The sequence below is a fragment of the Oncorhynchus masou genome, chromosome 21 (assembly GCF_036934945.1).
Source record: "Oncorhynchus masou masou isolate Uvic2021 chromosome 21, UVic_Omas_1.1, whole genome shotgun sequence".
Taxonomy (NCBI): domain Eukaryota; kingdom Metazoa; phylum Chordata; class Actinopteri; order Salmoniformes; family Salmonidae; genus Oncorhynchus; species Oncorhynchus masou.
Window position 1 is genome coordinate 39,718,657 of NC_088232.1, and position 16,154 is coordinate 39,734,810.

Below are 16,154 nucleotides of genomic sequence, written 5' to 3' on the forward strand. Positions count from 1 at the left end.
TCTTTCCCTCATGTTAAAATGGATTAACCACTAAATCCACTAACGGGTTTTTTCATCCAATTGCCATTTTCTCACCATTGAGTTTTATAAAGTTCAATGATGTTCTCTGTTCGTTGGTTAGAGTACAACTATTAAACTCATTTTCACAAAAGGTGAGGAGGTTACACTGCTAATTGTTATATAGGTAACATAGCCCCTGCTTCTGGTTTGATGTACTGTAAAATGGGAGATACACACTGCTATCCGTAGAGTTCTTTGTGACACATTTTCTCAGAAGTGCTGAACAACATTATTACAGCTACACAGCAGCAACGTTCCTTCGTCTGTATTAACCCGTTCCTACAGATTTTAATACGCACGTCACACACAGCAGAACCGGGTTTCCACAGTTCAGATGTGACTGATACATGCCAGGAATAAAGAAAAAACATAAGTGAAACTTCAATAAGAGCAAATCCCTATTCATAAAAACACACATTTAGCAATCCAAAGCTACAGAGAGAGCAAGATAATACCAACAATTAGAATGTAGAGCGGATGTTGGATTTGTCTAGCTTGGCTATGTGCATGTTTTCCTTTGTCTAAGAACTCGTGCTGCTCCACCAGGCTGTGTGGACAAACAGAAAGACAGAGGCACAGCCTTCAGGAATACAGCTCTCCATCATCCACCCTACTTCATGTGCATTGCTTCTTAGCAATGGTTATGGCCAGTAGTAGATGTCTTGTCCGAATGTACTCTCGTACTGCATTGCCTCAAGCACTTAATATCAGTCCTACCTTTGCCCACGAGTGCACTTCAAGGTATTGATAAAAACACTCTCTGGGTAAGTGGCTATGAACAAAGATTTTGCACAAATCCAGCTATAAACAGGCCTCAGGAGACATGAAAATGAGACTAATCTAGAAACACCCTCTCACCCTTTTGGTAGAACTTATATTAGACCTATAGACCTATATTTACACAAAACACAAGTATATACAGTATTGTAAGGGCGGTAGGTAGCCTAGCAGTTAGAGCTTTGGGCCAGTAACCGAAATGTCGCTCGTTCGAATCCCCGAGTAGACAATGTGAAAAATCTGTCAATGTGCCCATGAGCAAAGCACTTTAACCCCAATTGCTTCAGGGCCTAAGTTGATAATGGCAGACCCAGGCTGTGACTCCCCAATATGAGGGTGTGTCAGGGAGAGTGGGATATGCAAAACACACATTTCCAATTCACACATGCATATTAATACACACTTGTACATTTGAAATAGGACAAATATAAACACACACCTAATTATTATTGTTTTGGTTATTATTGATTTATGGTCTATTTCACTGTTCATCCAAACAGGAATTCCTGTAACACCAGTTTTCCATTAGTCGGTGTGTTATGAATTATTATACATTCAGAAACAGCCTTTTTCAGGACCATGTCTTCAAAGATAATTTGTCAAATCCAAATAACGTCACAGATCCTCATTGTAAAGGGTTTAAACACTTTAAACAATTAATGAACACGCACCTGTGGAACAGTCGTTAAGACACTAACAGCTTACAGACGGTAGGCAATTAAGGTCACAGCTATGAAAACTTAGGACACTAAAGGAGGCCTTTCTACTGACTTTGAAAAACACCAAAAGAAAGATGCCCAGGGTCCCTGTTCATCTGCTTGAACGCACCTTTGGCATGCTGCAAGGAGGCATGAGGACTGCAGATGTTACCAGGGAAATAAATTGCAATGTCCGTACTGTGAGACAGGATGGACAGCTGATCATCCTCACAGTGGCAGACCACGTGTAACAACACCTGCACAGGATCGGTACAGCCAAACATCACACCTACAGGACAGGATGGCAACAACAACTGCCCGAGTTACACCAGGAATGCAGAATCCCTCCATCAGTGTTCAGACTGTCCCTGTATTGCAGGATCTCACCAGACATCACTGGCAACAACGTCACCTACGGGCACAAACCCACCGTCGCTGGACCAGACAGGACTGGCAAAAAGAGCTCTTCACTGATGAGTCGCGGATTTGTCTCGCCAGGGGTGATGGTCAGATTCGCATTTATCGTCGAAGGAATGAGCGTTACACCGAGGCCTGTACTCTGGAGCGGGATCGATTTGGAGGTGGAGGGTCCGTCATGGTCTGGAGCGGTGTGTCACAGCATCATCGGACTGAGCTTGATGTCATTGCAGGCAATCAACGCTGTGCGTTACAGGGAAGACATCCTCCTCACTCATGTGGAACCCTTTCTGCAGACTATTCCTGACATGACCCAGCAGCATGACAATGCCACCAGCCATACTGCTCGTTCTGTGCGTGATTTCCTGCAAGACAGGAATGTCAGTGTTCTGCCATGGCCAGCGAAGAGCCCGGATCTCAATCCCATTGAGCACATCTGGGACTTGTTGGATTGGAGGGTGAGGGTTCGGGCCATTCCCCCCCAGAAATGTCCACAAACTTGCAGGTGCCTTGGTGGAAGAGTGGGGTAACATCTCACAGCAAGAACTGGCAAATCTGGTGCAGTCCATGAGGAGGAGATGCACTGCAGTACTTAAATGCAGCTGGTGGCCACACCAGATACTGACTGTTACTTTTGATTCTGACCCCCCTTTGTTCATGGACACATTATTCCATTTCTGTTAGTCACATGTCTGTGGAACTTGTTCAGTTTATGTCTTAGTTGTTGAATCTTGTTATGTTCATACAAATACTGACACGTTAAGTCTGTTGAAAATAAACGCAGTAAACGTTTCTTTTTTTGCTGAGTTTATTTACATGAACATATGAAGGTATATATATTATTGGGTATAAAATCACAGAATGAACAACAATGTGCTGTTCAGTCTTATGTCATCAGCAGGAGACCAGCTCATGAAATACCCATTATTTGTCTTAGACATCCACTCTCCCATCAAGTTTGCTGATAACCAACAACGACGAGTCAGCCTATAGGGAGGAGGTAAGTAAACTGGAATTGTGGTGTCATGACAACCTCTCCCTCAACATCAGCAAAACAAAGGAGTTGATTGTTGACTTCAGGAAGCAGAGGTAACATGCCCCAATCCACATCAACGGGACTGCAGTAGAGAGTCATGAGTTTTAAGTTCCTCGCCATCCACATCAGAGGACTTATCATGGACCAACTCCACCACTACTCTAATCAAGAGGGCGCGACAGCGTCTCTACTTCCTAAGACGGATGTAGAAATTTGGCATGCGACCCTGTGCAATCATCTACAAATACTAACGCTGCACCATCGAGAGCGTCCTAAACAGCATGATGGCCTGGTACTGGAATTGCTCTGTCCACGACCGCAAGGCCCTCCAGCAGGTGATGAAGACGGCCCACTACATCACTGGGACCGTGCTCCCACCCATCCAGAAAATATAGTCAAAACAGTGAATAAAAAAGGCCTGCAAAATCATCAAGGACCCCACACACCCCAGCCACAAACTGTTCTCTCCTTTACCGTCAGGCAGACGGTACCGGATCATGAGGTTTGATACCAACAGGCTCAGAGTCAGTTTCTATCTACAAGCCATCAGACTGCTTAACACTTGAACTGGACTGACCACCTACTGATTCTATGCATAGTCACTTCACCCCTACCTACATGTACAAATGACCTCAACCAACATGTACCCCCTCACACTGACTCGGTACCCCCTGTATATGCCCTCGTTATTGTTATTTTATTGTGTTGCTTTTTATATTACTTGGTAAATATATTCTTAACTCTTTTTGAACAGCATTGTTGGTTAAGGGCTTGTCAGTAAGCATTTCACGGTAAGGTCTACTACACCTGTTGTATTCAGTGCATGTGACAAATAACGTTTGATTTGATTCTCCGCACCTTAGCACACATGCACACACGCATTCATACTACACACACACACGCGCAGTCATACTACACACACACACACACACACACACGCATTCATACTACACACACACACGCGCAGTCATACTACACACACACACACACACACACACGCATTCATACTACACACACACACACACACACACACACACACACACGCATTCATACTACACACACACACAACTGCTGTTGCCAGACTTATAATGATAGCTAAATACAGCACAATTTCAACACTTTCTCTAAAACATGTGGCAATATTGGACTATGAATTGTGCCACTCTGTATTATACACTCTTAGAAAACCAATTCCAAAAGGGTTCTTTGGCTGGAGCCAAAAAGGGCACTTCAAAAGGTTCTCCTTTGGGGACCCTTTTAGGTTCTAGAAAGCACCTTTTTATCTCAAGTGTACTTATGCTAAAATGTGTATTCTATTCTACTGAGCCATTTACTTTATGTTCTTATTCTTATCTTTTATTATGTCTTAATGCTGTTGCATTGAGATGGAACATGCAAGGAAGCATTTGGTAGGACGATGTACACCATGTATATCTAATACAACGATACATTTGGTAGGACGATGTACACCATGTGTATCTAATACAACGATACATTTGGTAGGACGATGTACACCATGTGTATCTAATACAACGATACATTTGGTAGGACGATGTACACCATGTGTATCTAATACAACGATACATTTGGTAGGACGATGTATACCATGTGTATCCCGTACATACAACTAATACAACTTAGAACGGTTTGTGCGATGAACATGCATGAGCACAAATTAACAACTGCAGCATAAACACACTGCTCACAAACTTACACAGACGCCTGCGCACAAACGTCACGTGTACTTACACACACACACGGTGTAAAAGCTGCCTCTGTGTGATTAAATAATCATTGGAGCTATTTCTTCTAAGAGAATGAACAATCCACCCTAGTTTCATTCAATTCACTTACTCCATCCATTCCATACAGATGAAATATTAACTAATAGAGGGCTCCAAGAGAGGGACTTCTTCTTCAGGGGACCCTAGTCCATCAGACAGCAACCTAAAGCCCATCCCCAAGAACAGAGAAACATTATCTGTAGTCAGTAGCCTAGGCCTATAATCTTATATAATAAGCATTCCCCTGGAACCCACCAGCGACAGAGAAAAGACAGTACAAAGGGGCCTCAATACTGCTGTGTGATATATATCCACCAGGCATCATAACCCAACAACGTATCACACCTCTGAGACAACATTGATTTAACGCAGCCGTAATGAACCCTTGAACTGTACGTGTCTAGTGACAGCAGCAGAAAAGGGGGCAATGGCAGAGGAGGAAAACAGAGAGTAAATAGGGGGTCCTACCCCCTGGTGTGGGGTGATGTGTGGCTGATTGTGAGCCCATTTACAAGTGTGTGTGCTCCACAAACGGAGCATTGTCATCATCAACTTGGATACACAGCCAAGATGCTCTGTGTGTGTGTGTGTGTGTGTGTGTGTACGCAGAGTAGAGCAGAGCAGAGCATGGGGTCCTACCTCAGGTTTGGGGATGAAGGCCCGTCCTGGGATGGTGAAGCAGCTCTTGACAGCACAGAGGTACTGGGCCAGGATGGACAGACGACTCCTCTGCCTGCTGGCTGCTGGCTGTCAACCTCTGGAGAGGGGAACCCAACATGTTGTGTCCGTATCATTTCTGGCCCTGAGCAGTTAGATCAACAAAAAAGGGCTGAATAATCAGACTGGAAAATAAGTTACTGATTCAGGAACATCGACCGAGTGAGAATAGACAGTATTGAACAAACAGCACACACACCTCTGCCACCTCCTTCTGAAAGGTAAGGGTCAGTCTGGTCCGGCCGTAAACAAAGGGTCCAGTTCTGTTGGATATGTTCTCCAGCCACTTGATGATGAGAGCAGTGGGCACACTGAAGGGAAGGTTCCCAATGATATGCAAGTCCGGTGGATCTGGAGGGACAGTTTTAGTAGTGTTAGGTTCTAAATGAACCGAGTAAAACTCACGGACGATTAGTAAAGCTTAAACCAAGTTCATTCAGCCACTGGGTCATACAGCTGCATAAGACAAAGACATGCTTCCACCAGTGGTAGTATATAAACCCCAGTTTGAGTGACGTGCTCCTTCTCTCTAAACATTACATCATTATTGCTAGACAGGAAATGAAGTGACGCGGGCCATAAACTGTTCCTTCTCCCGTCTTGTGACCTGACCTCGACCCCCTTCCTCAATAAACCCCATCTCTCCACCCTTATCAGTGCCTGTCACATGTGATTGCCCTTCCTTTACACAATACGTTCCCCCTTTAGATAACCATTCTCTTCTGGTGGAGAAACTACTCTGCCACTCAATATTCCAATAGGATACCTGATTATTAACAATACTTAAAGTTTAGAACTCATCAGTAGTATCACACTGTTGCAACACAATGTACAAAACATAAATCAATGTAATGTGTGTTCCAGACTTAAAGCAATCTAGTAGGCGCTTCCATCAATCAGGCAAGTGGCAAATCTACCTCAATACTAAGTCTACTTCTTCATCTCACTCACCATCCTCCCATGCCTTGGTTATGACTTTTGGGAATCCTCGGTCCATTCTGGACGTGAGTATGTCACCATGGACAACCCTGAGCTTCCTTGGTGCTGCTTCAGACAAAGGCTGTGGAAATGGAATTTGCACATTACAGGCACTTGAGTATTTACTGTTTCCAATTTGGCCAATTATTTTAAAGACAAACTCTACCTGCTTGGTCTCCTGTAGCTACGTTGAGTCCGTGTATGAAGCGGTTGTCCTTCTCCACAACCAGGTCTGCAGCCCCAGCACTGAGGATGGAGTGGGTCAGCCCTCCAGGTCCTGGACCCACCTCACACACATGGGCGTCCCTCAGACTGCCTGCCTGGCATACAATCTTATCTACACACACAGCTCAGAACACACAGTGAACAGGGTGCAGCATTACTTACAAACATTGGAATGGGTTGGGTATATTAAGGTGAACAATGTATCAAGTCGATCTTACATGCCTTTCAACAAGTGTCTTCCAATGTCTTGCAAGCAAAATAAGGGTTGGCCGGGGCACGGTATTTTACCATATGCCTGGCTCCTATCGCTCTTTGGCAAAGTTGGCTAAGCTTCTTTTGTACTAAAACAAAAACCTTGTTCAAGGGCACCAGAACAGATCTGCAGCACTGATAGAATCATATCAGTAGTATCTGTGAGCACTGCAGTCCGGCACACTGAATGTGTTGTGAACAGGGGGGAGAGAAAAACACCATTGTGTCCTCACAGTGTACCAGGTGTTGGTGCATTGCAGCTAGAGGAGAAGGCTGACTCACCTGTGAGCCTCATGTCCAGCAGAACGTTCTGGGACAGCTGTTTCTCTGCTCGCAGGTTGTACAACTTGATTACCTCCCCAATGGTGGGCAGGGGAGGCAGGCGAAACAACGCTATCTTTCTGCGAGCCGCCATCTCTCAAACTGTGCTGCTGTGGGAATATAAAGGGTGGTACTGTAATAGCAATTAAACTCAGAGGGGAAACATCAGAGTAATTAGTGATATAACAGAGGTCTGGGGATTATCTGCTAATCTCTCATAATTAACATGCTAATGCATCCAGGTTCTAATCACCATGAATATAGGGTTTACTCAGCAATGTATATATCAAGGGTTTCATTTTAGAGCGTCAAGATACTATGTGAAAGCACAACTGCTATTGTCAAGGAATGATCAATGGTAGAGAAAAAAAAATACATGGTTCTTTGAGGATTAAAAACATGATCTTGATCGCCACCCAGTGGATAAATTACCAAATGACATCGTATTATGAAATCGATATTGGGTATTATATTTTATAGTGTGTCCTGCCACAGACACTGGAATTACTCTGCGGTGGTTCTGCTCCATAATGTCATTCATTCATACTATAACAGTCAGTGCCTGGCTAAGAACAATTAAAAGGCAAGTGTCAACTTACTAGTTTAGCTACTTGAGTTTGGATAAGTGAAGCAGAGTGCGGGACCTACAGACCTACAACAGGCATAATGTGATAGATTGTAGCTAACGTTAATGCTTTTGACACTGTGACCGTGAAGATAACTTGCGCTTTACTGAATCTGTAGCTAGCAACTCGAAACGTGTAACGTTAACTCTGTAGCTAGCCAACTGAGAAACCAGCAGACGTTTTGCTTATTTTTCTCTATAGCTAATTATAAAGGTCGCATACAAAAACCCCTGACCTGAAAAAGTTGCAACAAATTTAGGTTCTCAAACTCAACCATGCAAATATGACTTTGAGAACGGTAAAATAAAGATAAAAGAGTTCACCGGATAACACGCTTCTCACCAGTCTGGATGTTCTCCCTGAAATGCTGCGGTTGTCAGGAAACTGGCAGGATGACATCCAATGGGATTGGAATAATCGCTTCTGCAACCAATCAATTTGGGATAGGCGGAACTTCAGTTGGACACTGAAGGACTCTATTAAACTGTCCCGGGTTGCACCGGCCATTGGACCGGCGAAGCCGATGAGGGTGGCGCGCCCGATTTCCATCGAAAAGTAATCTGCGCCGCTTGATCTTTTTGTCAAAAAGGCCGAATGCATCGTTCACAAACATACAGATTTTTCCATAAAATATATGTTCGAATTTTATAAATAGTTTTCAGTGGGAAGACAGATAAATAGTTTTCATCAAAAGCAATAACTTTTGCACATGAAAACACAAAATCCTACTTATTACTCCACGTGCTTAACCTACGTCACTTTTGTTTTGAGCCGACTTCGAGGTCGGCCAGTACAGGATACCCAGCTCTTGCCACGGGGGCAGCCAGGTTCCGGAGCGGATGAAATCCCTTTGACCCACTGAAAACTAAGTTTACAAGCCAGTTTAATCGAATCCCTTCCTTGAAAGTCCACATACTTTTGATGTAATGATATTATAGCCAGCAGAAGAAAGGATGTTGATGTCAAGCTTACTACATTTGAAAGATATTATGTCATCCAAAATGTGCATTGCAATATTTTCAACCAATAAAACATTATTGGTTGATGTATTCCCTAGAGAACAATTAATTGTGGTTATGTCATGATTTCTCATCCTCAGCATGTTTGATCTGTCTGCTATTTACAACTGTGGACAACCTTGACTCATCCTTCTGGCCGAGTGAGATGTAAAAAAAAAAAAAAGATTGACAGATGCATGGTGCTCAAAGCTGAAATTTTTTGACGTAATGTTTATCGTCTACGTTTATAATGATATATTACTATTGTATATATGCATTAATCAGTGGGGAAGAGGAAGAGACAAGCCCTCCAGCTGGTGGCGTTTTTTCGTTGTTTTTCCCACCAAGCAAGGGGGTTTTGTATGGAGGTCAATGAGAGTGCCGAATTTGGTCAACCGAAAAATTTGCTACATGGCTTATTTGCTACATGAGGTTTATTTGATCTAATATAAGTTTCGTAATGCTTAAATTGTAACGAATACCGATATATGTAGAACACGTGACATCACAAGAGACATCTGGGCGAGTTGTCTTGAGATGGCTATGCATATTCATAGTATGAGGTTAGTAGCAAAGCATCTCTTTCCATTGAATGCAGGCGGTTAATGTCAACAATCCTCGTCGAATATTCAAAAAATAATCACAATACTTTATCCACCGATCCAAAGAAAGGTGAGGCGGGAGTTAGACAGCCTCACCAGCTTTGTGTACAACAACTCCCATTGTTAGGGCGGATAGATGTATCTTGTCAGTATATCCATAATCTTTGTTTCCATACATCCCTATTTCATAATTACGCAATACTATTGCGTAATAATGTATTATTGTATTGACAAATTACTTTCATCAACAGCTCTTTTTCAATGTCCCCACAGAAAGAAGCAACATGTTATGGATGAGTAGCCTGTCAGCTATGGGGAGATGCATAATTTCAACGTTTATTTGAGGAGTTATTATAAAGATTCCTCATAACCTCTTGGTAAACAGCATTATAAATTCAGCTTCAGACTTAACAACACATTCGGATAATTACATTATCCTCTCAGCAAGATGGAGTTACTGTAGGGGAGAGATTCGTCAAAACAGGTTTTGAATAAGGAGGATCGATCGTGCACACGCAGCTGTTGGTTAGAATGAACCCTGTGGCCCTGAGTCCCTCGTCTCCCCGGCAGCTCTGTTCTCAGTACAGGGGGGGTCAGGGTGCACTATTTTTGTTGAGCTGGAAACGCTCCCCTCCAGGGTATGTGGATGAGTGGCAGTTACAGATCCCGCTGTTGCCGACCTTGGTGGAGAGGAGAGAGAGAGGCTCGGTCTGCGATGCTGCTTGCTGCTATGGAAACAAGTCGACCAATCACGTGCTTCAAAGAGAGCTTCGTATGAACCTTTTGTCTTCACTTTCTCTCCCGGAAAGTCACCTTTCTGACAATTTATTCCGATAAGATGCCATTATTTAATTGACGAGCATTGGACAAATCAGTGCCCTCCAGACTGATAGTGCTGCATGTATATTTTAGAGGTACATCCAAATGAAGTGAACACTAATTTTCATACATTCAACTATTGTTATTTAAATGAGCATACAATTAAATAAGATTTCAAAACATATATATATATATATATATATATATATATATATATATATATATATATATATATATGCCAATCTTAAACTATAATGGACAGACAGTACAACACTATAGCCTACACAACAATATAGCCTACACAGAGATTGTGCTGCTTAGCCAATGAAACTGGTACTATAGCATTGTAGGGCTTATTAAAGAAATGATCACAGTCTAGTAAATCCTGTGAATACAATACAGTATCATCTGACAGTCCCTGCTGGTCTGCTTTTTCTGCTGATGCCCCTGTCTTTCTGTGGGGTCACTCCCTGTGAATTGTGCTAGGCAGAGACATGAGCCGACGCTTGTGGCCCATCGGCCCCTCGTCATTGAAAAAATAATAATACAGTATATATATATATATATATATATATATATTTTTTTTTTTAGAAACTCAGTCTGTGTCTCAAGTTATTGTTGAGAGGTAGAATAGTAGAATACACAAGATCCTCTTGTTATGTCAGTCACTGACAGTCACTCAAGTAATTGTGAGTGAAACATTTTTAGATTGCTTGGTCTAGCCAGCTACCTACACCTTATAGTAATCCTGGCCGAATTACCAACTAGTCATGCAGGACACGTGCCCAGATGTGCTAGCCTCCAGAGGGCTACCAGATATCACAGGAATATGGCATAAATGATGGCAAAATGTGTAGAATTGCAGAAAATTAGCTTTAAAACTACAAATATATATTTCCACACCTTAGCAAAACTGCTAATGTTCTCTCCGCCCCATGGCAAAATGAATAGAATTGCATAAAATGTGTTTGAAAACTGCAAGTTTTTCTCTCCACCCTATGGCAGTATGTGTAGAATAGCAGAAAATGTGCTTTGAAACGGCAACATTTTCTTTATGCCGGTTTTACTGTAGTATTGCAGGAAATTAACTTTAAAACTGCAATTTTTTCTCTCTGACGTCAAGAGGGGGGACACTAAAAGGTTTTTCCCATGAGAACAATATTAATTACAGCTCTTTCTTGTCACATGCTCTTTTGTAAGTCTTAATAAAAACTTTAGAAGTGTTAGCGAAAACATACTCAAACATTAATTAACATAACCTTAACCACTTAAACTGGTACAACACTTCCACTCATGGGTGGCCAATAAAGAACTAATTTTCCCCTACTAATCCACGCCTCTACCTTTATATTCAAAATATTGGGCACAAATATACCATTATGCTAGATTATTCGCACATGTACGCTAAAAAGTATCGAACAATAGATCATATGTGTACCTCTTTTAAGGTAAGGTACATTATGTGTATTTTGATCTTTTTGTATTCCAGGGAACAATACTGTAACCTAACCTTACCTTTTTTCTGAAAGTGTAGAGAAGGTGCTTGCATGTGGTTTGGAAGCAGGCCTAAAATTATCAAAATCCTTCATGGCTTATTGTCTTCATGCACCGACTGAGCGTCCTCTATTTCCAATATACTGATATCTAGTTTAACTCAAGTGTATGCCATGCAGGCCCTCACCTTTGCACAACAAAGAAGTAAAGTGACAGTTAAAATGTTGTATTATCACTACATAAAACTGGATGTCAGCTTTAACGCTAAAGTTCTGCAACTTTTTTTGCCAAAGCATTATGTGCTGCCCTCTACTCCCTCTGAATACATGTTAGTTTGTGGGAGAAACCCTAGGTATCTTCACCTCTTATTTGATCTGATTTTATACACCAGTAGTACTGTAGTAACATGTTGAAGCATTAAAAAGCAATAAAAATGTTCCACCACCATGCTACAGTGGCTAATTCTAGTCCCTGATGTGGCATATTGCGTTCAGCCAATCAGACCAGCTGTGAACGCCAATTAACTCAGTGTTTACAGAAATATTAGCTTTGCAGCTGTTATTGTGGGACTATACCAAGTCTATATTTCGGTCCTTATGAAGGTCCATCAGAATTCCCAGAGACCATTCATTTGTAGGCCTACATATTTCTTAGGCATTGTTAAATTGAGTTATACAGTGTAAATGTACAACTCACACTTATACATTCCTTTCGTCTCCTTCTTTGATTTCAGGATTACCGTAACTATTTCAAAACAAATGTATTTATATAGCCTTTCTTACATCAGCTGATATATCAAAGTGCTGTATAGAAACCCAGCCTAAATCCCCAAACAGCAAGCAATGCAGGTGTAGAAGCACGGTGGCTAGGAAAATCTCCATAGAAAGGCCAAAACCTAGGAAGAAACCTAGAGAGGAACCGGGCTATGAGGGTTGGCCAGTTCTCTTCTGGCTGTGCCAGGTAGAGAATATAACAGAACATGGCCAAGATGTTCAAATGTTCATAAATGAATAGCATGGTCAAATAATAGTAATCACAGTGAATATGTCAGGGTTCCATAGCCTCAGGCAGAACAGTTGAAACTGGAGCAGCAGCACGGCCTGCTGGACTGGGGACAACAAGGAGTCATCATGCTAGGTAGTCCTGAGGCATGGTCCTAGGGCTAAGGTCCTCTGAGAAAGAGAGAATAAGAGAGAGCATACTTAAATTCCCACAGGACACCGGATAAGACAGGAGAAATACTCCAGATATAACAGACTGACCCTAGCCCCCCGACACAAACTACTGCAGCATAAATACTGGAGGCTGAGACAGGAGGGGTCAGTAGACACTGTGGCCCCATCCGATGATACCCCCGGACAGAGCCAAACAGGCAGGATATAACCCCACCCACTTTGCCAAGCACAGCCCCCACACCACTAGAGGGATATCTTCAACCACCAACTTACCATCCTGAGACAAGGCCGAGTATAGCCCACAAAGATCTCCGCCACGGCACAACCCAAGGGGAGGGGCCAACCTAGACAGAAAGACCACGTCAGTGGCTCAACCCACTCAAGTGATGCACCCCTCCTAGGGACGGCATGGAAGAGCACCAGTAAGCCAGTGACTCAGCCCCTGTAATAGGGTCAGAGGCAGAGCATCCCAGACAGGCAGAGACAGCAAGAGCTGCCTTTACGTTCACCTTCACACTCCTGGGCCAGACTACACTCAATCACAGGACCTACTGAAGAGATGAGTCTTCAGTAAAGACTGAAAGGTTGAGACCGAGTCTGCATCTCTCACATGGGTAGGCAGACCATTTCATAAAAATTGAGCTCTATAGGAGAAAGCCCTGCCTCCAGCTGTTTGCTTAGAAATTCTAGGGACAAGAGGCCTGCGTCTTGTGACCGTAGCATATGTGTATGGATATACGGCAGGACCAAATCGGAAAGGTTAGTAGGTTAGCAGTAAAACCTTGAAATCAGCCCTTGCCTTAACAGGAAGCCAGTGTAGGGAGGCTAGCACTGGAGTAATATGATCAATTTTTTTTGGTTCTAGTCAGGTTTCTAGCAGCCGTATTTGGCACTAACGGAAGTTTATTTAGTGCTTTATCCAGGTAGCTGGAAAGTAGAGCATTGCAGTAGTCTAACCTAGAAGTAACAAAAGCATGGATTCATTTTTTTGCATCATTTTTTGTCAGAAATTCTGATTTTTGCAATGTTACATAAATGGAAAAAAGCTGTCCTTGAAACAGTCTTGATATGTTCATCAAAAGAGAGATCAGGGTCCAGAGTAATGCCGAGGTCCTTCAGTTTTATTTGAGACAACTGTACAACCATCAAGATTAATTGTCAAATTTCAACAGAAGATCACTTTGTTTCTTGGGACCTAGAACAAGCATCTCTGCTTTGTTCGAGTTTAAAAGTAGAAAGTTTGCAGCCACCCACTTCCTTGTGTCTGAAACACAGGGTTCCAGCGAGGGCAATTTTGGGTAGTCATCATGATCACCCTGATTGGAGCATGCTTGATTTTGGCCAGAATAACTGCCATAGTGACCAACTCCAGGGCCGGTGAGCACGTATATACAGTAGCAGCCAAAAGTTTGGACACATACTCATTCAAGGATTTCTTTATTTTTACATTGTAGAATAATAATGAAGACATCAACTATGAAATAATGTAGTATCCAAAAAAAAGTTTTTAAAAAATAGCCTAAATATATTTTATATTTGAGATTCTTCAAAGTAGCCACCCTTTGCCTTGCTGACAGCTTTGCACACTCTTGGCTGTCTGCCTGCTACTTCTGACGGTGGACGGCGTGCTGGAGTCTCACTGCCCCTGCCGGTCCTGGCAGTGCCATCATATTTATCTGGGAGGAACAAATGGGCATTGCTGACCTGTGCGGGTTGCTGAATGGGCTGGTGTGCTGGCTCGCTGGGTCGACTGGTGGTAGAGTATCCTCTGCTAGTTGAAGGTAACGCCTCTCGGGCATGTTCGAGACATTAAACACTGTGAAGAACCTCTTCCATAGCCGTCCCCAGTTACGCCAGCTGGTCGTGGTGTTGTCGAAGTAGGTATCCCTGCTCATCGACCATCTTTGAGATGTTCTGATTTCCTGCTGCTTCCATTTTATTAAGCATTTTTCTGTAACATAGACGCTGGGAGTCGAGAAGCAGGTGGTAAGTTTAATATAACAAAGTACATGGACCAATACACCATAGGAGTAGCATGTTGACATGAAACACAGAAACAATACTGCTTGGGGAAAGAACCTAAGGGAGTGTCATATAAAGGGGAGGTAATGAGTGAGGTAATGGAGTCCAGGTGTGCCTTATGATGAATCGCAGGTGTGCAAAATGAAAGATGCCAGGTGCGTGTAATGATAGTTGCCAGGACCGGAGGTTAGGAAACCGGTGATGTCTAACACTGGAGGGGAGGAGCGGGAGTAGACATGAAAAAGACCAGTGAAAAGTCTCCTTCAGTAGGTTTGTGTGGATGCCAGCTGTATGCATTTTCAGAGGCCTTATTATGCTATGATGTACACTGCCTGTTCTCCATCGATGCCATCTCTCTCTGGGAGAGAACTGCTGTCCCAGCAGAACATTTTCACCCAGAATACAGATGGAGAATCTGTCCTTTTGCACTTCCGAAATACACTCACATGGATATCTCATCCTGTAATTGGGAATCTTATTGTGAAAAAATCTTAATGTGAATAGATGACACAGTATATCATGAGATTATACAGTACCGGTCATGTAGTATCCAAAAAAGAGTTAAACAAATCAAAATATATTTTATATTTGAGATTCTTCAAAGTGAACACCATTTGCCTTGATGACAGCTTTGCACACTCTTAGCATTCTCTCAACCAGCTTTCTGAGGTTGTCACCTGGAATGCATTTCATTTAACAGGTGTGCCTTCTTAAAAGTTAATTTGTGGAATTTCTTTCCTTCTTAATGTGTTTGAGCCAATCAGTTGTGTTGAGACAAGGTAGGGTGGTATACAGAAGATAGCCCTATTTGGTAAAAGACCAAGTCCATATTATGGCAACAGCTCAAATAAGCAATTAGAAGTGACAGTCCATCATTACTTTTAAGACAAGAAGGTCAGTCAATCCGAAACATTTCAAGAACTTTTAAAGTTTCTTCAAGTGCAGTCACAAAAACCATCAAGTGCTATGATGAAACTGGCTCTCATGAGGACCACCACATAAAAGGAAGACCCAGAGTTACCTCTGCTGCAGTGGATGAGTTCATTAGAGTTCAGTGCACCTCAGATTGCAGTCCAAATAAATGCTTCATAGAGTTCAAGTACACATCTCAACATCAACTGTTCAGAGGAGACTCCATGAATCAGGCCTTCAT

The 16,154-nt window shown here is 42.6% G+C and overlaps 1 protein-coding gene and 1 pseudogene across 1 annotated transcript in view; one reads left to right on the forward strand and one right to left on the reverse strand.

The window, feature by feature from the left end:
- LOC135507505 (dimethyladenosine transferase 1, mitochondrial-like) overlaps positions 1-7,359 on the reverse strand; it is a 34,296-nt pseudogene extending 26,937 nt beyond the window's left edge.
- The window catches only part of LOC135508339 (claudin-20-like), a 33,060-nt gene that overhangs the window by 13,922 nt on the left and 2,984 nt on the right, over positions 1-16,154 (forward strand). The gene's annotated exons all lie outside the window — the stretch shown is intronic.